This window comes from Pleurodeles waltl, chromosome 4_1, assembly GCF_031143425.1.
Source record: "Pleurodeles waltl isolate 20211129_DDA chromosome 4_1, aPleWal1.hap1.20221129, whole genome shotgun sequence".
Lineage (NCBI taxonomy): Eukaryota > Metazoa > Chordata > Amphibia > Caudata > Salamandridae > Pleurodeles > Pleurodeles waltl.
Genome location: NC_090442.1, coordinates 725,670,144 through 725,695,758, shown reverse-complemented (window position 1 = coordinate 725,695,758; position 25,615 = coordinate 725,670,144).

The following is a 25,615-nucleotide window of genomic DNA, read 5'->3' as shown; positions in this document are numbered from 1 at the left end:
GGGCCTCCAAAGCTGTCATCAGTCTCGTTGATAGTTTAGTTAAGTAGCTCCATGGATTAGTTATGAAGGTGAGACTAAAGTATTTACTTTAATACATTTAGCTTTTTTCTATGCATGGAGAGTCCCTAATGACATCAGATCACATCATAGAAATCTTTGTCATCAAACGAAGACCGCTGAATGCCACCTACTCGGACATTGATTATTTCCATATGCTTACAGAATTCCTGATATTTGAATGTCAATTTGATCTGGTTTGATCGCCATAAAATCCCTAATTTTAAAAAATGCATTAAAAAATGTTCATGCTCATGTGCAATAGGAACCGAAAAAGTGTGTGTTGGCAACCGCTCACAAGCCAACGTTTTTACCTATTTCCTTGGACTTTCTCAGGATAAAGGCAATGTTTGGACATAGTAAAATGATTGGCATCCTTGAGAGGTAAAAAGGTACCATAAATACATTCTCCATTTTTGCCATGCAAGGAATAGCGTCCAATGTGAATGAGACTACAAGTACCATGCTACTCGGAGTGAAATGGTTTGAACAAAACGCCATGCCATCCATGCCCCTTACTGGGGCAAACACTGAAGAAACATAAAAAAGTTATTTGTTTGAGTGCAGATACACTGTCCTCTCGACCCTTGGCCACTTGGGTCCCAGGACCTAGGCAATCCCTCCAGTGCAGAGGTGCTCCTGCTATACCATTTATTTATTTATTTAGCCAAAGGACACTTCAGTGGCACTTGCCCTGGTAGGTGTCTGAAATGGAGAGCTCCTTGAATGAGATTTAACAAAATAGAAAAGCGTATCAGGAAAGCACATGAGACATGTACCAGAAGAAGGCCTAAGGAGGTTGAATCTCTGCCTAGTTTTTAAGTTGGAACGCCCTTTAGCAAATAAAGCTGGATCTGAGGCGCATCATAGCTCCATTTAACCATTGGTTCTGGAGATACCTTAAGTTTTCAGTAGGCTTATATTTGTATACTGGAAGCTGAGCACAAATACATGCCCGATGATGAACTTGAGCTCACCTGTCTTCAGCTGGTAGCATCCACTTTTTAGGAAGAGCGGCATAGGGAGGCATTTCCCATAACTACACGCTCGGGGGGAGTACACCCGAACCCTCCTATCAGGTAGGTCTGGCAGGAAGGAATGAACCGAAGGTGAGGGTCACAGCATATTCACTCTCTGACTCGCACCCGCCCCTCTCCTCACTCTAACCACCCGCTGGGTAAGAGCCTTGTTATAGCGACTGGCGTGTCCTACAGAGTCTCACTTGCTCATAATGATCAATATAAACGTATTCTGTTTAGGATTTTGTTCAGTGTTTTGTGCAGTGTTTTGTGCAGTGCTTTTATTCAAGCTAGCATTGGTAATTAAGTAAAGCAGGAGCTTGATGCTGCGCCTATTCACCTCTAAATATGAGGAGCCAATACACACCCACATCCCTAACCCTATATGTGGAAAGTGTTCTCTAGCACCATGCTTTTCTGTCCTTTAATACAAACCGTTTTCACGCAAATTTTACCCCCAATTGCAAACATCCTCAGAATAAAATACTGACTGGCACATTCCAGCCATTTCACTGTAAGTTGGGTTCTCGGAAAAGAACAAGGTTTGTACATGCCTTCATGCTTGTGAACACCATATATGTATACGTTCTGAAGGGTAAGCACATTTCTGATACTTCGTAGGCAGACACACTTTTCCGTTTAGCTACACTTCTGTGCAATCTTCATGCCCACCGCGATCTATTCACCGAAGATTGTTTGGCTGTAAGTAGAAGTTTACATACCTCTCTTAAGATCAGGTTTCCTGGTAGGCTTAAGTGCATTACTACTGTGGATTTCTCGGTCATGAGTGTGGAGGAATCTGTAAGTGAGGAAAAGTGGCCATTACAAGGCATGGTTTTGGCTTCCATGTTTGTGAATGCTTAAACACATCTATACTTGTAAGCATTCACAAATACCGATTCAACACCTTCCAACCTTGTCATAGTTTAAATTTACTTAAATCTCCTGCTGGGGTAACTCCCATTCCAGGATGAGAAGGGGAATCAGGAAACACCACATTTAGTGGAGGGTGTCCGGAAAGGGATTTCTTCACAGGGAAAATGTTTTTCCAATGAAGAGAAACAAGTGCATTTACAGTGTAGCCTCCATTCCGCCTGTACGCAATTCTATACTATTTCGAATTACAGTGAGACTAGAAGCCAGTAGACTGTTATACATGATATTTACATAGGTATGGCTTGAACCTATCCCTCGCATACGTTTGGGAATGTTTGTGAAAAAGTTATAAAAGTATGTACAGGTCGACATGTAATGTTACGTTTTACATGCATCAGGCCCAGTGTGTTGACATTACCTAGCAAATATTACATTTACATGCATGTATTACACTTTAGTTTTTCTAAGGTGCTAATAGCACACACTTTTATCTGAAAGCACCGATGGTGTGTAGGGATAGAAACTTGTGGACAAGGAGACTGTCTGTGCCATAGCGAGGGGAGGATATACCAAAGAGGAACCAAGTAGATTTGTTAGGGCAAAGTCTTAAAATATTTCCAGTGGAGGAAAGTATATTTTTGAGGCTGCTCTCACTTAAGCCTTCATGATAATTTAACCCCAAAGACAACTAGACCAAATTTGCCTCTTTTTCTCCCACCTGTTGGGGATTCTAAAGATACCCATGGTCACGGGAGGGAATTAAAAAAATAATCAAACGTGGTGCAAAAGCATTTCTTTTTTGTTTGTTGAAAAATACAGAAAAAATGTGTGGTGCAATGGTGTTTTTGCTGTGCTAAGATGACCCTCTTCCCAGCTTTCAGGAACATGCAAACTTAAAAAAAACAAGTATATTTTTTAATTCTAGTGTTGTCTTTTTCTAAGTGGTAGTCTATTTTTTCTTTTTTTTTTAGTTTCTATCTAATCGCAGTTTATGACGGAAACAGCAGGGGTGTTTCTTCTGATAAGGCAGAAGAGTGTCGCCCCACTGTATTGTGGGTAAAGGAAATATAAAATGATAATAACACGATGTTATTATCATTGTATTTTTCCTGGGAGTAAGAGGTGGGGATGAGCTGGAGGGAGGGGCAGGAGAGGGGTTGTAGGAGGGGTTTTGCAGCCCAAAGTGTGCATGTCTGTTTGGCCGGCCGTGTTGGTCCAGCCACACAGACATTGTCACTTTGCATGTTCTCTACCCGGCTGTTTTGCACAGCCGAGTGGTGAACATTGTAGGAAAGTACCATCTTGCCTGGCATGTTACCCCCATTTTTATTTGTGTGTCAGTTTGTTTTTGCCTGTGTCACTGGGATCCTGCAAGCAAGGACCCAATTGCTCATAGTTTGTGGCCTATATGTGTTCCCTGTGTGGTGCCTAACTGTATCACTGAGGCTCTGCTAACCAGAACCTCAGTGTTTATGCTATCTCTGCTTTTAAAATTGTCACTGCAGGCTAGTGACCATTTTCACCAATTCTGAGTGCCACACTGGAACACCCTTATAATTACCTAGTATATGGCACCTAGGTACCCAGGGTATTGGGGTTCCAGGAGATCCCTATGGGCTGCAGCATTTCTTTTGCCACCCATAGGGAGCTCAGACAATTCTTACACAGGACTGCCACTGCAGCCTGAGTGAAATAACGTCCACGTTATTTCACAGCCATTTTACACTGCACTTAAGTAACTTATAAGTCACCTATATGTCTAACCTTCACTTAGTGAAGGTTAGGTGCAAAGTTACTAAGTATGAGGGCACCCTGGCACTAGCCAAGGTGCCCCCACAGTGTTCGGGACAATTTCCCCAGACTTTGTGAGTGCGGGGACACAATTACACACGTGAACTACATGTAGGTCAATACCTATATGTAGCTTCACAATGGTAACTCCGAACATGGCCATGTAAGATGTCTAAGATCATAGAATTGACACCTCAGGCCAAATCTGGTATTGGGGCGCCAATCCCATGGATCCCGGCGGCTCCAGCACGGACAAACTAGCTCTCTGGGGTTTTCTCTGCAGCTAGCGCTGCTGCCAACCTTCAGACAGATTTCTGCCCTCCTGGGGTTTGGGCAGCCCAGTCCCAGGAAGGCAGAACAAAGGATTTACTCTGAGAGAGGGTGTTACACCCTCTCCCTTTGGAAATAGGAGTTAAGGGCTGGGGAGGAGTAGCCTCCCCCAGCCTCTGGAAGTGCTTTGAAGGGCACAGATGGTGCCCTCCTTGCATAAGCCAGTCTACACCGGTTCAGAGATCCCCCAGCCCCTGCTCTGGTGCGATACTGGACAAAGGAAAGGGGAGTGACCGCTCCCCTGTCCATCACCACCCCCGGGTGGTGCCCAAAACTCCTCCAGTGTGTCCCAGACCTCTGCCATCTTGAATGCAGAGGTATGAGGGCACACTGGAGACCTCTGAGTGGCCAGCACCAGCAGGTGACTTCAGAGACCCCTCCTGATAGGCTCTTACCTGGTTAGGTAGCCAATCCTCCTCTGATGGCTATTTAGGGTCTCTCCTGTGGGTTTCTCATCAGGTAACGAATGCAAGAGCTCACCAGAGTTCCTCTGCATCTCCCTCTTTGACTTCTGCCAAGGTTCGACTGCTGACTGCTCCAGGACGCCTGCAAAACCGCAACAAAGTAGCAAGACGACTACCAGCAACAGTGTAGAGCCTAATCCTGCCGGCTTTCTCAACTGTTTCCTGGTGGTGCATGCTCTGAGGGCTGTCTGCCTTTACTCTGCACTGGAAGCCAAGAAGAAATCTCCTGTGGGTCAACGGAATCTTCCCCCTGCTAATGCAGGCACCATACTTCTGCATCACCGGTCCTCTGGGTCCCCTCTCATCTTGACAAGTGTGGTCCCTGAAACACAGGAGCTTGATCCAAGTGACCACGACAGTCCAGTGGTCCTTCTGTTCAAATTTGGTGGAGGTAAGTCCTTGCCTCCCCACACCAGAAGTAATCCTGTGTACTACGTGATCTGCAGCTGCTAGGGCTTCTGTGCACTTTTGCAAGGATTCCTTCATGCATAGCACAGCCCAGGTCCCCAGCACGCCGTCCTGCATTGCTCAACTTGCTGAGTTAACCACAGGCTTCGTGGGACCCTCTTTTGCTGTGTTGAGATGACCGCCATGCTCAGATATCTTGAACGCCTGTTCAAGTGCTTCTGCGGGTGCTGCCTTCTTCTGCATGGGTCTCTCTGTTGCTGAGCACCCCCTCTGTCTCCTCCTCCAAGTGGCAAACTCCTGGTCCTTTCTGGGCCCGGGCAGCACCCATTATCTTCAAAAGCAACTCTTGCAGCTAGCAAGGCTTGTTTGCAGTCTTTCTGCGTGGAAACAACTCTGCGTTCTCCAGCACGCCATGGGACATCTTCTGACTAAAGGAGACATTTCTTGCACCTTCTGTTGTTGCAGAACCTTTGGCTTCTTCCACCCAGAGGCAGCCCTTTTGCACCTTCATCAGGGGTTTAGTGGGCTCCTGCCCCCCCTGGACACTTGCGTGACTCTTGGATTTGGTCCCCTTCCTTTACAGGTCCTCAGGTCCAGGAATCCGTCTTCAGTGCTTTGCAGTCAGTTGTTGCCTTTGCAGAATCCCCTATCCCGACTTTACTGTCTTTCTGGGGTAGTAGGGTAACTTTACTCCTACTTTTCAGGGTCTTGGGGAGGGGTATCTTGGACACCCTTAGAGTTTTCTTACACTCCCGGCGACCGTCTACACACTACACTAGGCCTGGGGTCCATTCGTGGTTCGCATTCCACTTTTAGTATATGGTTTGTGTTGCCCCTTGGGATATTGGGGGTCATTCTAAATTCGGCGGGCGGCGGAGGCCGCCCGCCAAATTTCCCCCGCCAGAATACCGCTGCGCGGTCAAATGACCGCCGCGGTAATTCTGACTTTCCCGCTGGGCGGGCGGGCGACCGCCAAAAGGCCGACCGCCCGCCCGCCCGCCCAGCGGGAAAGCAACGAGGATGCCGGCTCCGAATAGAGCCGGCGTAGTTGCTGGTGTGCGACGGGTGCAGTTGCACCCGTCGCGATTTTCAGTGTCTGCAAAGCAGACACTGAAAATCAATGTGGGGCCCTGTTAGGGGGCCCCTGCAGTGCCCATGCCAGTGGCATGGGCACTGCAGGGGCCCCCAGGGGCCCCACGACACCCGTTCCCGCCAGCCAGCCAGTTTCTGGCGGTGAAAACCGCCAGAACCAGGCTGGCGGGAAGGGGGTCGGAATCCCCATGGCGGCGCTGCTTGCAGCGCCACCGTGGAGGATTCCCTGGGGCAGCGGGAAGCCGGCGGGAAACCGCCGGCTTCCCTTTTCTGACCGCGGCTTTACCGCCGCGGTCAGAATAGCCCCTGAAGCACCGCCAGCCTGTTGGCGGTGCTTCCTCCGTCCACTACCCTGGCGGTCTCGGACCGCCAGGGTAGGAATGACCCCCATTGTCTCCTTTTGCATCCTATTGTATTCTACAGTGTTTGCACTACTTTTCTGTTTACTGACCTGTTTTTGGTCTGTGTGTATATTTTGTGTCAAGACTATACTGGTGGGGTAGTAAGGGTGAAGATAGCTGCACTTCCAGGGAAGTAATCACATTAGTAGAAATTATACACTCAAATATGGTGCAGGTGGTCACAGTGCCTTACTACCCACAGGCACAAACAATGGGTAAAACTATACACAGATAATAATGAGCAAAACAAGACCACAGCACACAATGTAAACAACAGTGTAATGTAGGTAATAGGATCCGCAGTACATAAGTTCCGTTGGACAGAAGAAGAGGACGGCATGTAAGTGTTCACATTTTCTTAGAAGAAAGTCTCTTTATTTGAAAGCGCAGTTATATTCACTGAGGAAGAATATCACTCCAAACACAGCCACCACATGTTTCAGCACGCTGGTGACTTTTTCAAGGCTGCAGAAAGACATATATATATATTCATATTTTATTTTGTTTTTAACTGAACAGCATAAAGATAGAAACCACCAAATAACAAAAAAACAGAAAAGAGTACCGGTCCCTAAAATGGAACCTCATGTGAATGAAGAGCTCCACGTGACGGTCAGCCGAGATATAGGAACAATGGACATGGCAAATAAAAAAATAACTTATATGAGACTGATGAGGAAAGACAAGGTATTTGTGTGTAGGGAAAAAGAAAGGCTCCCCAGTATTCCAACCAATCCAGTGATTCAGAACAGTCGAAGTAGTTGTGTATTACCCCCGAAAAGAAATGTAAGTGAGATACCCATAGACTAGAATAGAATGGATGTGAGTAAACCAGAAAGTACATGCAATCATATGCATATACAAAGGGAACAGAACATGTGATCATGTAACCATACCTAAAAGACAATGTAATTGAACGAAATCATTACGTTAATCCAAATTAAAAGTGTGTTCTTCGTATCTGAAACTGGAAGGAGAAAATAACTAGGAGCAGCGCCAAAAAAGATTTTTACTGCAAATACAGAAAGGGGCAACTAGTATAACGTCCATTAAAACTCACCAAAGACAGTTGAGTTTCAAAGGCCACAAATAGTTGCACGGAAATCATAAAATATTAATGTTGTGTAGTGAGAGGTTAGTCATCAAAAAACCAATCTGAAAGGCCATTAGTGGCCGTGTGCCAAAATAGTAAGTATTGGTTGCTAAAATCCAAAACATAGTGAATGCGAAACAGCGCTGTAGCAAGACACCCCTCATCGTACACCTTTATAAACATGCTAAGATTAACAACAATCACAGAGATGCACTGTAATATACAACCCCCTGACCGTGGTACTCTAACCCCAGCAGGATAAACACCAGGCCCGTGACTCACCGTAAATGGCCAAGTGCCGTAGACCCGAGTTGTTCTAGATCCGTTCAAAGAATCGGTGAAACGCAAACCGCGTCTGCGCCCGACGCATGTATGTGTCAAGGAAAGTGAAGAAGGACTAAACTATCAAGGAACCGGGAGACAAAGAAAAACAACTAGTTTAAAACGAAGTGCAGCAGCCCGAGTGGCGGCCATATTGTAATAGGAAACACAGTGAAAAGAAACGAAACAAACAATAAACGGTGGGGACACACAAAAGTGAATGTTTGTGAAAGTTAGAAAGAAGCTATACAAAATCAGGGAACACCAGCTGTGCAGAGAGAAAAGTCCATAGAGAAACAAGACGCTACAATAGATGGAAGCCCTAAAAAATGAGGGGAACATCTGTGAGTACAAGAGTCCAAGAAAAACGAGTTAAATTAAGAACAAAGTCAAGAATATTACAAGTAGAGCATCCGTAGGTTGTGACATTACATAATGCGAGATCCTGTGCATGCATAACAAAGAAGAACAATGGAGAGGAGAGCAGAGAGAAGAGCTGGTTGTACAGGGCTGCTGGTGGATGGGATGCTTTAATAAAGGACCTACAATACATACCTGAAGACTCCTAATCCTCTTTCTTTCTACAAGTCTCATATAAGTTCTTTTTTGATTTGCCATGTCCATTGTTCCTATATCTCGGCTGTCCGTCACATGGAGTTCTTCATTCACTTGAGGTTCCATTTTAGGGACCGGTACTCTTCTGTTTTTTTGTTATTTGGTCGTTTCTATCTTTATGCTGTTCAGTTAAGAACAAAATAAAGTATGAATATATCTATGTGTCTTTCTGCAGCCTTGAAAAAGTCACCAGCGTGCCGAAACACGTGTTGGCTGTGTTTGGAGTGATATTCTTCCTCAGTGAATATAACTGCGCTTTCAAATAAAGAGACTTTCTTCTAAGAAAATGTGAACACTTACGTGCCGTCCTCTTCTTCTGTCCAATGGAACTCATGTACTGCGGATCCTATTACCTACATTACACTGTTGTTTACATTGTGTGCTGTGGTCTTGTTTTGCTCATGTATATTTTGTGTATTTTACTTACCTCCTAAGGGAGTATATCCTCTGAGATACTTTTGGCATATTGTCACTAAAATAAAGTACCTTTATTTTTAGTAACTCTGAGTATTGTGTTTCTTATGATATAGTGCTATATGATATAAGTGGTATAGTAGGAGCTTTGTATGTCTCCTAGTTTAGCCTAAGCTGCTCTGCTATAGCTACCTCTATCAGCCGAAGCTGCTAGAACACTACTAATCTACTAATAAGGGATAACTGGACCTGGCACAAGGTGTAAGTACCATAAGGTACCCACTATAAGCCAGGCCTGCCTCCTACAACATGCACAGGCTCCCACTCCCAGTCTGAGTAGCGAAGCAGGCCGCTCAGACCAATCGTGATGCTGCTGTCATGTTGGTGACAGCAGCGTCTTGATTGGCTGGGAGCATGTGTGCAGTGATTCTCTTATATGACAACATTTAGAGTAATACATGTTATCATACGTTCTTTCTCCAATACTAATTTACAGTAGGAAGCAGCATGTGGTGAAACTCAATAGTTAATAACAAATGTTTCACTATTCTGTGTTCCGAATTTTTTCCCAATTAAAACCATATCCCACTTGCGTGTGTGGGCCAATCGCCCACAACAGGAAAAGACCCAAAATGCAATGTGGAAACATCCAGATTTGTCTGTGGAATTTCAGGCTCTCTGGCTGAGTAGGTACCTGGAGTACTTGGGCCCTAGGTCAAATGGCAACCTGTGAAACATACTGACCCCAGACATTTCTGAAAACTAGACAGTTGGGAAAGTTTAGGTCTGTCTGGCTTGCATGAACCCCAGCACTTTTTTCACCCATGTCCTGTAAACATCAATATTTTCCTAAAATGACACATGTTCACATTTATTGCAGGGAAAGTTATGGAATTTGTGTGAATCTACAAAAATTGTCTTAACGCCTAACTTATCAAAACTTCTCTCGATAAAAACAGTACTCCAAATGCATGGCTGGGCCAATCACCCCTAACCTGAACAGATGAAAATTTTCAAAAGATGAAGTCAATGAACTGCCAACATGGTCTTCTCAGGGTGTTGCAAACTGGGCTTCTTTTCAGATGCCCCCCCTCCTTTTTGCCCCCATTTGAACTGATAGAAGCTGGCTTTCGGACTCTGTGGTGTACTGAGGCCTGCTTACCAGGCTCAGTACCAATGCCCTGTCCCTTAAATGGTAAGTCAAATTGCATGGGCCAATTGGCAAGCACCTCGAGCAAGAGTGGAAAATGGGGTACAAGGGCTGCAACACTGATTGTGCAACCCTGGGTACCCCAAGTAAGAGAGAGACTGCAGAGCTGCCATGTCAGCCTGGACGAGCAGCTTGCTGCTCGAGTGAGACTCTGCCCACACCAGGTGCAGGCAGAGTCCCTGTTACTGCCCATGGACAGGTCAGTCACCCCTAAGGCAGGCCCCCTCTAGTCCAGGGTGCACTTCTCTATGAATGAGGGCACATGTGCAAGTGCACATGTGTCCCCGTGCTGGCATTTAAACTGCAATGCTAGCCAGAGTAACCAGCGGTCCATTGGATAACATAGGTTGGCATCTGACCACTGCTCAGATGTCCAGCTCTGCAATGGGCCAGCTGAATCCCGTCATGTTTGGTATCAAACAGTGTGCTTTTTAACCCTGAACATGATGCCCATGTTTAGGATTAAAAAGCAGTTGCTCAGGTGGCACCCTTAGAGGGTGCCCACCAAGTTACTCAGTCCTGTACTGTTTTGGCGGGCTTTCCCGAGCATCTGCTGCCATGCACAGAAGTCTGACCTCCTCCCTCACAGGCTGGCTAGTGAGAATAGCTTCAGGGCGGTGAGCCTTAAAGGCTTCACACACCTTTGATGTGTAAGTAGTTATCCCCTCAGTGGGGGACAAAGCCTTCCCATCCTGCCCGGCCAGGCAGGTGGGAAATAAGATATGTAGGACGCGTGCACCGCCCTCAAACTAACCACACATTTGAGGGTGGGCTAGGAGGTTTGCACGGCCAAGGAAGTGTTCTGCCATCTTGGCAGACCCCTAGAATAGTGGACTATGGGTAGAAAGTGACATACTCCCCACAAGAAGTCATGAGTGCAGGGATGGACTAACCGCAGGGACAGTAGCCCATTAGCCACTGTCCCTCACACCCTTAAGTGCCGTCTAAACCAGGATTTAAGGGGCTCTCCTGGCATCAGAACTTAAATCTTACTTGGACAAGAAGAAAGAAGCACAAAGAGATGCCTGCACCAACAACAGGACCTGGACTCCAGCCCCAGCGCAATGAAGAGGACACAGAGTGACATGCGGAGACCAGCACTAGAACTGTGTGCCCGGTGTGTGCTAATGGTGAAAACTCATTAGACCCAACCAGAGAGACCCCCGTAGATACCGAAACCACAAGGAAGGCAGATTGCAGGAGTAAAGAAGTGCTGAGGATGAAGAACTGTGACCTGACGGGCTCTGAGTCCCTGAGCCCAAAGAAACTCATGTCCAGCATCTAAGGAGGGGTAGTGAGGCCCATGCCAAGTATCAAGCCTCTCCTCCATACCAAATGCCTTCCAGCTGCCAGAAAGTTCATGGACTAAACTTGCAGCTTCCAAAGCTTATTTGTCACCCCCATTGAAACTGACGGCCACACGACTTTCACTGACTCTAGAGCACTCCCCCAGCATAGGGACCTACATCACAAATGCCCCCCCTCCTGCGGGTTTGCAGCCTGAAGGAAGTGACTTCGACTGGAGCAGCAAAACAGCTTTGGCACGACCAGCCCGGTTATTGGCAGCTAGGAGCGACCTCTGCATCCGGAGCCATCTGACGAAGTGGTGAAGATCCAAACGTTGAATCCTGATCCTGGCCTCCAAGATAGAGAGTGAGCCCACCCCCAAGTTCAGTTTTGCACCGAGTGCAAAACGCACCAGCCATTGTGGATCGTTCAGCATCAAGGACAGCCAAGTCACCTCTGCAACAAGACTCCCTGGGCAAGGTCACAAAAGTTTGACTCTTGATCTGGGTCCCCGCAGCACCTTAAGTTCCTGTGGGTTCACTGGAACTCACACTAGAAGTGCCCGTGTGCACACTGCTATGTCTCCCATTTACTTCAATGGAAGCCCTTTAAATCTGCAAAATACTGTATTTTCTGAAGACTTAAAAATTCACAACTCCAGTTGTGTAAAAGCTACAAAGTTCGTTTTGGTGTCTAAATTAAGAGTACAATTGAATCTGTTCTTCTAAATTGGTGTCAGATTTCTGTTGAGTTGTGTCCTTTCCTTAATGTCCATGTTAGTATTGTGGAATGCTTTACTCATGTTCCTCTAAGTAGCCTGACTGCTCTTTGCCAAACTACCAGGACTGAGCTATGGTTCATTGTGAGTGAATCTGAGCTCCACTGCTGGCTATTCTGTTCGTATTCCATGGTAAAACCACCTAGTCATACCATATAATAGCTTCACCTTACTACACATGGCCACTGTTTTGGTCCGTTCTTATCTCAGGCAATGGGGTGCTCATGTATTTAGGATACAGTTTTTATTGAAAGTGAAATAGCAATGCAAGGTGACAACACTTTAGCAATTTCCTGCATGTTCCTGAGATGTTCTGGCACATGAATATGCTGAATCTGATTTTGCTAACTGAAATTTGACACACTGAAGTGCAGTCTGGGTATGGAAACCTGGATGGATCCATGCAAGGCACACCACGTTGGACTCCCCCAAGTGTCTACTTTTCAGAAATGTCTAAGATTAGTGGTTGCTGCCCAACACTGGGATGAAGTACTCCAGTCACTCCCTACTCAAGTCACCTTTGATTCAGTTTAGATGCAGTTCAAACCATTCTTCTCTGACGTAGAAAACACATACATACATGCCAAGCATTATTGTAGCTATGGGAAGTGTGAGAAAGATGAAGCGTGTAAGATTTTTCATTGACAGGCAACATGAGACAATCAGCACAGAGACTGAAATTCCACTAGTGCTGTACTCATGATGTGGTGTACACACAACACTTCATTATTGTGTGTTGTTTTATTTTCTTGTTTGTGTGATAGAATTTGTGCAGGAAGGTATAGCCTAAAGCAGTTTGTGTGGCATGGTTTGTCATTGGATCTCTCATCAAGCACTGGAGGACTTCCTTTTGTGTTGTCAAGGCCTTTGTATACAACACAGGTGGACTGGAGACATGGTTAGGGAAGTATGTGTTTGTAGTATTACCTAAATGAGTAGTAGTGTGGGTGTAGTGAGCTGTCTGCCACTCCCACCTTGACCATCTCCCGTCTACTTACACAATCCTTGTATAAACAAGTTTAGAATAAGCTTTGACTATTTCTTCATATCCCTGTTTCACTCTGAGTCCTGTCTAATATTGTGTGATTGTCCAGGTAAACCCTTACTAATGTTTTCTCATGGCAGCCTGCTTACGCATAGACAAACTCATCTTTCTTTTGCCTTTAGTGTGCTCAATGTCCCTATGAAGAGCTTCCAGTGGAATTTGACTTCTGCCAGCATTGTGACTGAGAACAATGCAGTTGATAAGTATCAAATTCAACTCCTTGCACTGTGTGCTAGTAAATTGCGGGTGTCCAAGCATATACCATTAGTCCATTCTTTGGATTGTGTGAAAATATCTACATTTGAAAACTCAGGGAAACATCTGCAGGCAGACTCTCCTATGTTCCCTAAAAAGCATTTCCGGAAATACTTAGGGCCTTATATAAGAACAGTGGGGCTGCATCCTTTTCTGGCACAAGGAGATACAAAGTGGTGCAGTGTATGCATTGCACCAGTTTCTAACTATGGTGTGGGGAAATGGCCACCTTTACACCACCTTAGCATAAACAAAATGACACTAAGGTGACGCTGATGTGGCGCAAGGGGCTCTTAAATCTGCCCCTCAGGACCTTAGAGTTTGGTAGACAGGATATGTCAGAATGTGACAGATGTTCATATGTTTTAAGTGCAGCACCATTGACTTTAACGCACTGTGATATAGTGGACAGAACATCCACCAGGTTTTTGACAGACTACGAAAGGAGAAAGCAGGCCACAATTATGATCTATGTGATTAGTGATATGTGTAGTGATCTGTCCTATGTTGACCATCTACCCACATGAAATCCATATGAAAATAATTCTTAGATGAGCTTTGACTATCTCTATATGTATTTGTCTTATTCTGTGTCCTGACCTATATTTTGCTAGTGTCCAGGTGAACCTTTACTAATGCCTCTCCATCCATGACTGTCTAATTAGGTTCAGTAAGACATGTCTTTCATTTGCCTTTATAATGCTAAATGGCTTGGGAGAGTGCTCTTTGGGTGCAGTTGTGCTCCTTATTGGCAATGTGACTACTAAAAATGCAGTCAACACCTGCCAACTTCAACTCCATTAATAGTGTGGAAGTAAGTTGTGGGATATCTAAGGATATTCTGCGGACTCATTCATCAGAGAGAGTGAGCATATCTGTATTTGAAAACTGTGGTATATTCTGGGGCATCTGATTGTAAGTTCCTTATACAGCATTTCTAGAAACAGTTAGGACCTAGAATTTGGCAGGCAGGGTACTCAGTCAAAATGTGGCAGATGCCTCATCCATTGTTATGTGCAGTGCCATTGACTATAATGCACCTGTGATACAGTGAACAGAGCATCTTCCAGTTTTGACAGAGGATCAAGGTGGCAAACAGGCCACAGCTAGGACAAATGTGTACCTGTTTCCTAGAATCATTGAAGGTATAGTAGCTCAAATATAATTTAAGAAGAAAGATGGGTACATTTTCCAACTTTGATGGAACAACTTGAAGGCTGCATAGGCATTCCCAATGGGGAATGGGATAGGATTGCTCACCTACCCTAGGAAAATCTCTTGCAACACAAGATTGAAATATACCCAATTCAGTTTCCCACATGTGACTTACCTTACTCCGCACCGGCTATGGGTGAACTACGGGATGGAAGCCTAGGAGTGTCCAAGATACCAGGAGCTAGATGCAGGTTTTATTCACATGACATGGGGATGCCCCACACTGTAGATTTATTGGAATGTAGTTCTGCATCACCTCCATGTGGCACTCGGCACACCTTGCCCTTCACAATAGAAACTTGCCTTTTGAAGAGCTTTTCTCCACCGAAGGCGTGCAAGGGGGGAACTAGATTTCTGGATCTGGCCCTTGCATTAGCTAAGCTCAGGAATGCAGTGGTGTGGAAGTCAAGTACATTACGGGTGGTAGAGGCATGGGTAAGAGACGTTACCTCATGGGCTAGGGCTGAAGAAAGTATACTTTGTCAAGAGGATGCCCAAGGAATCTGGAGACAACCTATAGCAGGGTTGTGGGTAGAGATATTGGAGAGCTGGGAACACCCAGATGAGGACACGGGTATTGACCAGAATGAATCAGAAAATAATGAAAAGGAGAGTGAAAGGTGAAGTGTGGGGTTGGACAGAGTAGGAAAGTTAACCCTCATGCCCAGGACTAAATTCTGATGAGGCTGACTTTCTCAACCCTCACATAAGGATCTGTTCATTACACATTAAGCCGCGATGGGATGTACATTATTGTATGGGCTGCACTATCACCCTCTGGGATTAGACCCGACATTTACACACCTGAGCTAGCCAGATGCACTTCAGATACAGATGTCTGTCGGCTGCTCTCCCCCTCGGTCCTAAGCACTAAACCAACTAGGATTCAACTCTCAAAGACCTTTCGTTTGTTATATAAGTTCATGGAAATTTATTAGTCACTAATTATCTCACCCAAAAGACCTCCTATCCTTGGCACTAATCCCGAGCATCTTACGTTTAGGACATTGGTGTCTGGCTGAGAAACCACATACCCCAAAATCAATGCCTAGCCTGATTCAGGTGAACATGTTCCATGTACTGAAATTAGTGACAGTGTACCCCAGAAACACAGCTGCTAGAAGTACAGATATGAGGATTTATTAGAGAATTAGCGATCACTGAAAAACAACTGTGTGAATGGTTCCCAAATACTGCTTATGTTCGAATATTGAGATAATCCTTGCTGTGAGAGAATATTGTACTGTTGTAAATGCAAAAGATTAATTAAAAAAAGGCTGCAAAGTCAAGTAATCACTATGGAAGGTTGTATCCATCCACAGACATTTCAAGTCACATATGTACTCTGAACCCCTTCGCTGCCGGGCCTTTTTCCCCTCAGGTGCCAGGCCTTTTTTTGGCTATTTGGGGCAGTTCGCGCTTTGGCCCTCATAACTTTTTCTCCACATAAGATACCCACACCAAATGTGCATCCTTTTTTTCCAACATCCTAGGGATTCTAGAGGTACCCAGAGTTTGTGGGTTCCCCTGACGGAGACAAGAAATTAGCCAAAATACAGCAAATATAAATATATATAAAAAAAAAAATTATGGGAAAAAAGGGCTGCAGAAGAAGGTTTGTGGTTTTTTTCCTTGAAAATGGCATCAACAAAGAGTCTGTGGTGCTAAAAATCACCACCTTCCCAGCTTTCAGGAACAGGCAGACTTGAATCAGAAAATCACATTTTCAACACAATTTTGCCATTTTACTGGGATGTACCCCATTTTTACTATTTTCTGTGCTTTTAGCCTCCTTCCAGTTAGTGACAGAAATGGGTGTGAAACTAATGCTGGATCCTGGACACCTAAACATTTCTAAAAACTAGACACAATTCTGAATCAATGGGCCATTTGTGTAGATCCTACAAGGTTTTCCTACACAAAATAACAACTGAAATAAAAATAAATATTGAAATTGAGGTAAAAAAAACAGCCATTTTTCTCAAGTTTTACTCTGTAACTTTTTCCTGCAATGTCTGATTTTCAAAAGCAATATACTGTTATGTCTGCTGGACTCTTCTAGTTGTGAGGATAGTTAGGACTTGTATAGTTCAACATGAATTTTAGGTACCCTGAGCCAATAAAGGAGCTGCACCTTGCAATGGGTTTTCATTGTATACCGGGTATACAGCAATTCATTTGGTGAAATATAAAGAATGAAAAATAGGTATCAAGGAAACCTTTGTATTTCCAAAATGAGCACAAGATAAGGTGTTGAGAAGCAGTGGTTATTTGCACCACTCTGAGTTCATACTATCATGTGAATTACAGGGCATTTCTCAAAATAGACATCTGTTTTACACACTGTCTAACATTTGGGAGGCAAAAATGTAGAGAAAGATAAGGGGCAATAACACTTGATCTTCTATTCTGTGTTCCCCCAAGTCTCCCAATAGAATGGTACCTCACTTGTGTGGGTAGGCATAGTGCCCGCGAAAGGAAATGCAACATGGACACATAACATGTTTACATTGAAATCTGACGTTTTTTGGAAAGTGCCGAGCTGTGGATTTTGCCCCCTAGCTCAGCCAGCACCTAGGGAAACCTACCAAACCTGTGCATTTTTAACACCTAGTCACCAAGGGGAACCCAAGATGGGGCAACTTGTGGGGGTCTCAGCAGGTTCTGTTACCCAGAATCCTTTGCAAACCTCAACATTTGGCACAAAAAACACCTTTTCCTCATATTTTGGTGATAGAAAGTTCTTGAATCTGAAAGGAGCCTTACACCTACAACCACAACGTGGACACATTTCCCAAAGAAAGCTGACCTGTTCTTGCAAAGTGCCTCGCTGTGGATTTTGGCCTGTAGCTCAGCCAGCACCTAGCACCTAGGAAAACCTATCAAACCTAGACAGTTCTAAAAACTGTACACCTAGGGGAACCCAGGATGAGGTAACTTGTTGTGTTCACACCAGGTTCTGTTACCCAGAATCCTTAGCAAACCTCAAAATGTGACAAAATACTTTTTCCTCACATTTAGGTGCTGCAAAGTTCTGGAATCTGAGGGGAGCCACAAACTTCCATCTACTTAGTGTTTCCCCAGGTCTCCTGATAAAAATGGTACCTCACTTGTGTGGGTAGGCCTAGTGCCTAGTGCCCGTGAAAGGAAATGCCGCAAAAAACAGTATGGCTCTCATTATGAAATTGGTAGTGACTGTTAAAGTGGTGGTAAAATTGCCAACATGCTGGTGGTAATTACTGCCAAATTATTACCACGGCTGTGATATCTCTCATAGACAGCCAATGTACCACACCAATCACCAGGGCTTTAACACCACTGACAACGGCGGTAGCCATCAACAGCCAGGCAGAAGACAAGGTACGTCCCATCATATTATGACATAGCAAACCACCACGATTTCTGTGGCGGTACCAACGCCATCAAAAGCCTGGCAGAAACACTGCATTGAAAATGAAAGACTCACCATCAGAGACACAGAGGAGACTGCGGTCGCCATGGAACCAGAACTTCAAGTCTTCCTGATGCTCTTCTATGCCGTTGTCCTACTGGAACACCAACGCTGACGAAGACGACGACAGTGAGTACAGCCGCCTAGCCCACAAGGGAGGGAGGGAGGAAAAGATGAGTGACACACACCACAAAACACACCATTCACACACACAGCACACACACAACCAGCTGCAGGGTAAAACCAATGTCACAGGACCCACGTCTACTAAAACAAGGATCACATTGAGGTTTAAGTGACACTGTAATTTGATGCCAACAGCCACCATATTGTCCATGCGAAAGCAAAAGCATGAGTCAATGTCCAGAAAGTGCCAATGGCCAGTCCAAAGTACACAAGGCCCACATGGCCACAGGGCACAGTCCAAGGCACAACTTGACTCCTGACATTATCCGGACTCCACTGGGCAGGGGCATCATGTTGGAAATGATCAAGCACCTCAGGTGGAAGGGGGTGGGGGGGCATCTCAGCTGAGTGGGTAACATGCCCACTGGTTCTGGAGGGGGGTCCTTGCCCAATTGTTCCCGGCTGGGAGTATAAGGCCACAGTCACTGAAGTGGGGAACATGCCCACTAGTTCTGGAGGTGGCTCCTTGCCCAATTGTCCCTGGTGGGGAGTGTAAGGCCACAGTCTCTAAAGAGGGGAACATGCCCACTGGTTCTGGAGAGGGCTCCTTGCCCAATTGTCCCTGGTGGGGAGTGTAAGGCCACAGTCTCTGAAGGGGGGAACATGCCCACTGTCTCTGGGGGGTGGCCTACATGCTCTCTGCTGGAGGTGAGGGGTGCTGTGACTCTGCTGGAGGTGAGGGCTCCCTGCCCACTGATGGTGGAGGGGTAACTCTGGCTGCCTCTGCTGGAGGTGAGGGCTCCTTGCCCACTGCTTGTGGAGCTGTTACCCTGTGGTTTTTTTTTTCTTGCCCTCTGCTGGTGGAGGGGGCCTCTTGTCTCTCTTTGCTGGTGGAGTAGGAACCTTCCCTTTCTTGGGTGGTGGAGTGAGAACCTTCCCTTTTTTTCCTCCAGGACTAGGAGGTGCCTCCACTGTCCCCATCTCCTCTCCCTGGTTTTTCACCACATTAGTCCTCCCTTTCTGAGGCAGAGGTGTGCTCACAGTAAGAGTGGCAGCCGTCACACTCTGGGGCCCCTTTGTGCCAGCAGCTGAAGATTTGATGGGAGCCGTGGCAGACTGTTTGTTTAAGGTGCTGTGCTGGGTCGTTGGGACCCTGCTCTTAAGGCCAGGAGGGGGGGTTAGAGGGGCAGGGAAGAGGTCAAGATGGGCAAGAAAAAGCTTCTTAGGGATGTTGGGGCGAGATGTGGGAGAAGGGATGAGAGTGGAGGTTGAGGGAGTGGTTGTCGGAGGTGTACATCTGCTGGACTTGGGTGCAGGTGCATGGACAGTGTGCGTGTGTGACTTGGATGGTTATTGGGAGTCTGAGTGTGTGCGTTTGTGTCTCTTAGAGGCGGCAGACAGGGTGGGAGAGGACAAAGGGGACGCGTTGAAAGATGTTGTGGAGGTGTCTGCAAGTGAGGTGTGTGTGCTGCATGATGTGGTAGTGGCTGTTGATGCAGTGCATGCAGGTGTCAGTGCGGATGTGACTGTGAGGGAGGAGGAGGAGGAGTAGGGGTAGACAGTGGAGGCAGTGGATGTTATTGTGTGTGCAACTGTATGTTGTTTGTGTGAGTGCTTTTGACCTGCAGTGTGCTGCCTGTGTTTGACTGTGCTACTCTTGTCAGCTGTGGGGAAGGAGTTGGTGGTCCACCGCCACTCCTCTGGATGGCGAGCTTGTGCCTTGCTCCCACGGAACGTACCTTCCCCCGTAGGTTGTTCCACCTCTTCCTAATGTCATCCCTTGTTCTTTGATGCTGTCCCACGGCGTTCACCCAGTCCACGATTTTCCACCATAGCTCCATCTTCCTGGCAATGGGGTTTTGCTGCACTTGTGTTCCGAAGACCTGTGACCCGCAACTCCTCATCTGTGAAACGAGGGGGCCTTAGTGGGGACATGGGTGTTTAGTGGTGTGTGTTGTGCAAGAGGGTGTTGAGTAATGTGGTCAGGTGTGGGATATGGAATGCGTGATGGATGTATGGGTAGTTGTGGTGTGTGTGTGAGTAGTTGTCTCTGTGATTTGCGTGGCTAGCTATTGCAGTCTTTTCGTGTTGGCAAAGGGTTGTGTGTAATGTGGGTGAGTGTTTTAGAGTGCTGTGGGTGGATGGGTGTTATGTGTGTATCAGTGTCATTCTGTTTTTTTGGTATTGGCCAATGTTGTGTTGTTTTGTATTTGGATGGCCATTTTGACCACACCGGTGTGTACCGCTAATGGTTTATGTAGTGCCATTGAATGTCCACCATGGTAATTCGTGGGTCATAATGTGGTGGGTGTTGTTTTGTTGGTGTCACAGTATGGATGTTCGTACCGACACTTTAACACTGACCTTTGGTCTGGCGGATATGTGTTTGTAGCAGTATTCTGTCGGTTTAGTGTGTGTGTGTCAGAATATGGTGAACGGATGTTCGCCTCCCCCGACGGTATGTTGGCGGCCGTCACCACGGCAGTAAGTGTGATTTATTGCTAAGGTCATAATGACCACCTGTGTGGACACATCAAAATTATCAAATACCTGGTCCTGGGCTCAGCAGCCATATAGGGAAACATACCAAACCCAAACATTTCTGAAAACTAGATACCTGAGGGAGTCCAGGAAGGTGTGACTCGCGTGGATCCCCCAGTGTTTTCTTATGTAGAATCCTGGGCAAACCTCAAATTTAGCATTTCTATGTGGGATCACCACACTGGCACACATTTCCTACCACCCAACTTTCCCCTCAGTCTCCCTGTAAAAAGCATACCTCACTTGTGTAGGTGGACCACGTGCCTGTGATAGGGAAGAGCCAAAAACATGAAAATGAGGGGGAACCAAAGCAGGTACAAAATGGCAGTTTAAAAATAAATGTTTTTAGGTTTACAAGTGGGGCAGAATTTTTATCTATGCGACAATGCTGGGTGGTAGAAATTTTGTGGATTCCTGCAGATTTCAGAAGGTTCCATCACAAAAATGTGTGATTTCCAGCAAAGTTGGAGGTTTGCAGGGCATAATAGGTAAGAAAATGGTGGGTGTGCATATGAAGCACACCACCCTGGACTCACCCAGATGTTTAGTTTTCAGATGTGTCTATATCTCATAGATTTTTCTAGATGGCAGTGTCCCAAAGTCCAAAAGGTGCAGCCCTCACCATTCCAAGTGGGGCGATTTTAAGAGTTAGACAAGCTCTCATGGCCCAAATGTAAGACCAAACCCCAAAATAATCAAATGTCCTCTTGCTTGCTGTGGGATAAGATGTTTTAGAGTGTGGGGAAGAGCTGAAAGACTGTTACCACCTTCAGTTGGGGTGGCTGCATAATCATGCCCATACTAGTTGTTAGCCACCACCCCATTATTTTTCTTTTTTTTAAATTCCCTGGCATCTAGTAGGCTTTCTGCCCCTCTCCCCCGGGGAGTGGATCGGGGTAATTGCCCCATCTTCCCACCGGTGGGCAAAATAACGTTGTCCCCATTTAAGTGGGGTGGGCGCATGGCTATACCCCCACCCTCTTTTTAAAAAAAAATATTTCCTGGTCTCTGGTGGGCTTTCTGCCCCACCTGGGGACAGATGGGCCTTGCAAAAATAGGCTGATCTGCCCCCAAGGGTGAAGAAATGGTCTACAAGAAATGTGCCCCCCCAAGAGAACGACCCTTGCCTAAGGGGTTGCTCTCCTTGTGTGAAAATGACTAAAAAATAAAATCCCTGGTGTCTAGTGGTTTCCCTATGAAAAATAGGCCTGTCTGCCCCCAAGGTGGCCAGAAATGGCTTAAAATAAAATTGCCCCCCAGGGGAGCCCCTTTCCCAAGGGGTCCCTCCACAGCTGTAAAAAAAAAAAGAAAATCCCTGGTGCCTAGTGGTTTCTGCCCCCTTTGGGGGCAGATCAGCGTAATTAAAATAGGTTAATATGCCCCCAAAGGGGGCAGAAATGGCCTAAAATAAATTTGCCCGCCCATGGGAATGACCCTTGCCTAAGGGGTTGCTCCCCTTTTTTTAAAAATTGGCGCAAAAAAAAAATCCTTGGTGTGTCGTGGTTTCTGCCCCCGCTGAGGGCAGATTGGCCTAATAAAAGTAGGCCGATCTTCCCCTGGGAGGGGCAGAAATGACCTAAAAACAACCCCCCCCTTATGGGAGCGACCCTTGCCTAAGGGGTCGCTCCCCTTATGAATGTAAATACAAATAAAAATCCCTGGTGTCTAGTGGCTTCTGCCGCCCTGGGGAAAGATCGGCCTAATTAATTTAGTAACTAAAAAAGAGGTTGCTCCCCTTATGAAATTAGACGAACAAAACAAAAATCCCTGGTTTCTAGTGGCATTCCTACAGCACGATCACTATGCAATTGTGCTGCAGGAATGCTCAGAGAGACATGCAATGGGAAGGAAAAGCCTTTCCTTCCCTTTTCATGCCTCCCTGACCTCCCCTGCCCCCGTAATGAGGAGAACCGAATCTGGTTCTTCTCGGATTGTGTTAGAAGTATGCTTCCAGTGCAATGGGAGGTGACCTCTGATGAGATCAGCGCGTGATTGCGTTCTGACGTCATCAGACGTCACTGGGGGGGGTCGGGGTGTAAGGGGAAGCGATTCCCCTTCAATCCCTGCTCTGGGGGGTGGGAGGCTCATGGGGGGGGCGCTAATGCTTCCCCCATGAGCCGGGTGCAGGACGAGCTGGTCTCGTTCTCGGCACACGGCAACTGTGGAGGATGGGACCAGCTTGTACCGGGCACCGAGGGGTTAAAACTGACTGCTTCACTTTAGTCACTTTGCAGAACTTCACTTTTGTGTGGTGTGAGGTGAAGCAAGTGGGAATACACAGGCCGGGGTTAGATGTACACTAAGGGCAGGGGACATGGCTCTGTAGTGCCTCCATCCTTGCAGAGTACAAACTCTGCATTTTTCATAATGTTTAATCTTCTTCCCTGTTGCAGTAATGGAGTCTGCAATGTGTCAATCTTGCAGAATTTAAATGTCCTCTGCAACAGGTAAAGTAGAGACTACTGCTTCCACAGCAGTGAGATTAATGAGAATGGCCAACTCAAAGTCAAGGAAAGATATCAGTCATTCTATAGTAGTCTGATGATAAACCACTCCTTCATTAAATATTGCCAAATGCATTAGATGGACAGCCAACTTCTTCTACCAAGTGTGAGTTTTACATCAAGTAGCTAGTCATTTTTATCACATCTGCCAACTGACCTCAAACAATTATTGGAACAATGATTGCATCATGAATTATAGTGAGCTCATGTGCTTCCTGTCTGTTTGGGAATGTCACAGCTAAATGTTTGTTACATTTAGTTGACCAGAGTGACTAGACAAGGTCCTACGCAATATTTTCACCAGTTCCTAATGTAGAAGGGCATCCAGCAGGACCTATACTGGAGTTCTTCTCAGTAAACACTCAAAGGCTGTATGCATAACTTGTGGAGCCACTGCACAACGTATAACGCTTGATGTGGCACCAGGCTCTCTTGCTTGGTCTATACTACCTGAACAGCATCCACTCTTTGTAAAGGACCAATCACTCACTAACTGCTATATTGTTCCCTTTAGTATAAATATCAGAAATCATAGCAGAGAAATGTTCCACGACGAAATGTTTTTTTGAAATCCCCAAGTCTACAGGTGTGCCCTACAATGATGTGCCAGAGTGCCTCCATGCTTGCTCAGAAACTGTTTGGCAAGCTTATTTGTTTTCTGCAAGAGCTTCTCCAGGAACAAGTCATCCACAAAAAATTGGAAAGTAGACAATGGGAAGGAAATTTTCAGTATTGACTTTACATCTAGCATCTACAGAGAAGGAGGAATTAGAGGGTGGAATCTATTAGGGGACTGCCAACTGAGCACTCTTGCTGTGCTGTGCTCAATAGCTGTTGCACTCTTGATTGTGCTACACTTTCACTGTCTTTCAGCGGTACAGATTGCACTTGTGAAGGGGAGGTCATGACTACCCTGGTGTGCTGAATGGCCATTTTTTTCAGATTCAATGGGGAGGAGTCAGCCTCTGATGGAACTCCAACCAAAAGAGATTCCTTTCAGATTCTTTTCTATTCTCCCTCAAATGCAACCTCAGTATCAGAACAGGCCATAGAGCTCTCCGCCATTCACTGACTTGCAGCCTGGCCAGCACTCCAAAGGAAGCCATGTATGTTTCTTGTCTAAAACTGTTTTTCTCAAATATTGTGTTCTAAGTAAAATGCATATCTACTCGTAGAAATGCTTATGCAAGGAGAATGCTGAAAAGGGTGTGCGAGATGAGCAGAAAATGAGAATGTAATGCAATGGAGAGCAAACCTATTAGCGACAGAAAAACAGTAAAAGCAGTCAGTTAATTAAAATCAGATTGTAAAACGTCTAGCAGTTAGCCTTCAGAGAGAGAGCATTTTGGGGAAGAAAAAAAATCACTTCAACTTGCAACATAAAAATCAATTAGTCAAAATGAAATGTAATTGCAATAACAATTCTTAAAGAAGTAATCAAGCAAAACTGTACAGGTGATAATTGTGAATGGATGACAAAAACAAAATTGGGACACAAACTCCCATATGCTTTCAAAATAGGATTACAATTCATAAGCAAAGGTCACCTAAAAGGAAAGTTGGTTCACGGTTTGTATTTACCCGAGGTGGAAGCATGTTGCCCCATACAGAAAGAAGCTAAATTCAAAAAGGCCACTGCCATTATAAGGGCACGGCCTGATTCAATTTGCTTCCAAGAGGTTGACCCTTATACAAAGGGGGGATCCTCCCCCTTTCACCCTTATCCCCTTTCAAACGGGAGCTAGTGGTGGATTCCGGCTCAAAGATTTCGCATGGCTGCAATCCCTGATCAGGAACCTTTCAGGGTGAGGCACCATTATGAAGGGTACTTTCATGCACAATGCCAGAGGGGACCTATCCTGCCCAACCTGTATCCAGTGGCTGCGTTGTCCGATTCATCAATGACCGCATTATGTGCCAGCATCATTGATTGTGTGTGTGAGGGGCAGCTGACTGACGTGGAACTGCTTCTGAGTCAGTCCAATTTAAAGAAATAAAGAGGGGACTTGATTATAACAAATGCAGTGAGAGTGTCAACAGAGGAATAAAGTGGAAAATAACAGATTTGGAGATAGAGACAGGGAGAGTGAATGACTAGATCAGAAGTGGCCAGAAGTGTAAGAGGATGGGGAATTCGAGTGAGTGTCCATGACACAAAGAAAGAGAAGAGCGGAAAAGGGAAAAGCAAAAAAAGATGGAAGTGAGAGTGGAAGAGAGCTTGGAAAGGGCAAAAAGGGCAAATAAGCTTGTATGGAGAAAAATCTGAAGCAAAAGGAGAGAATGGGATTTTTATATGAAGAAAAATGAAAGCAGGAAGACTGA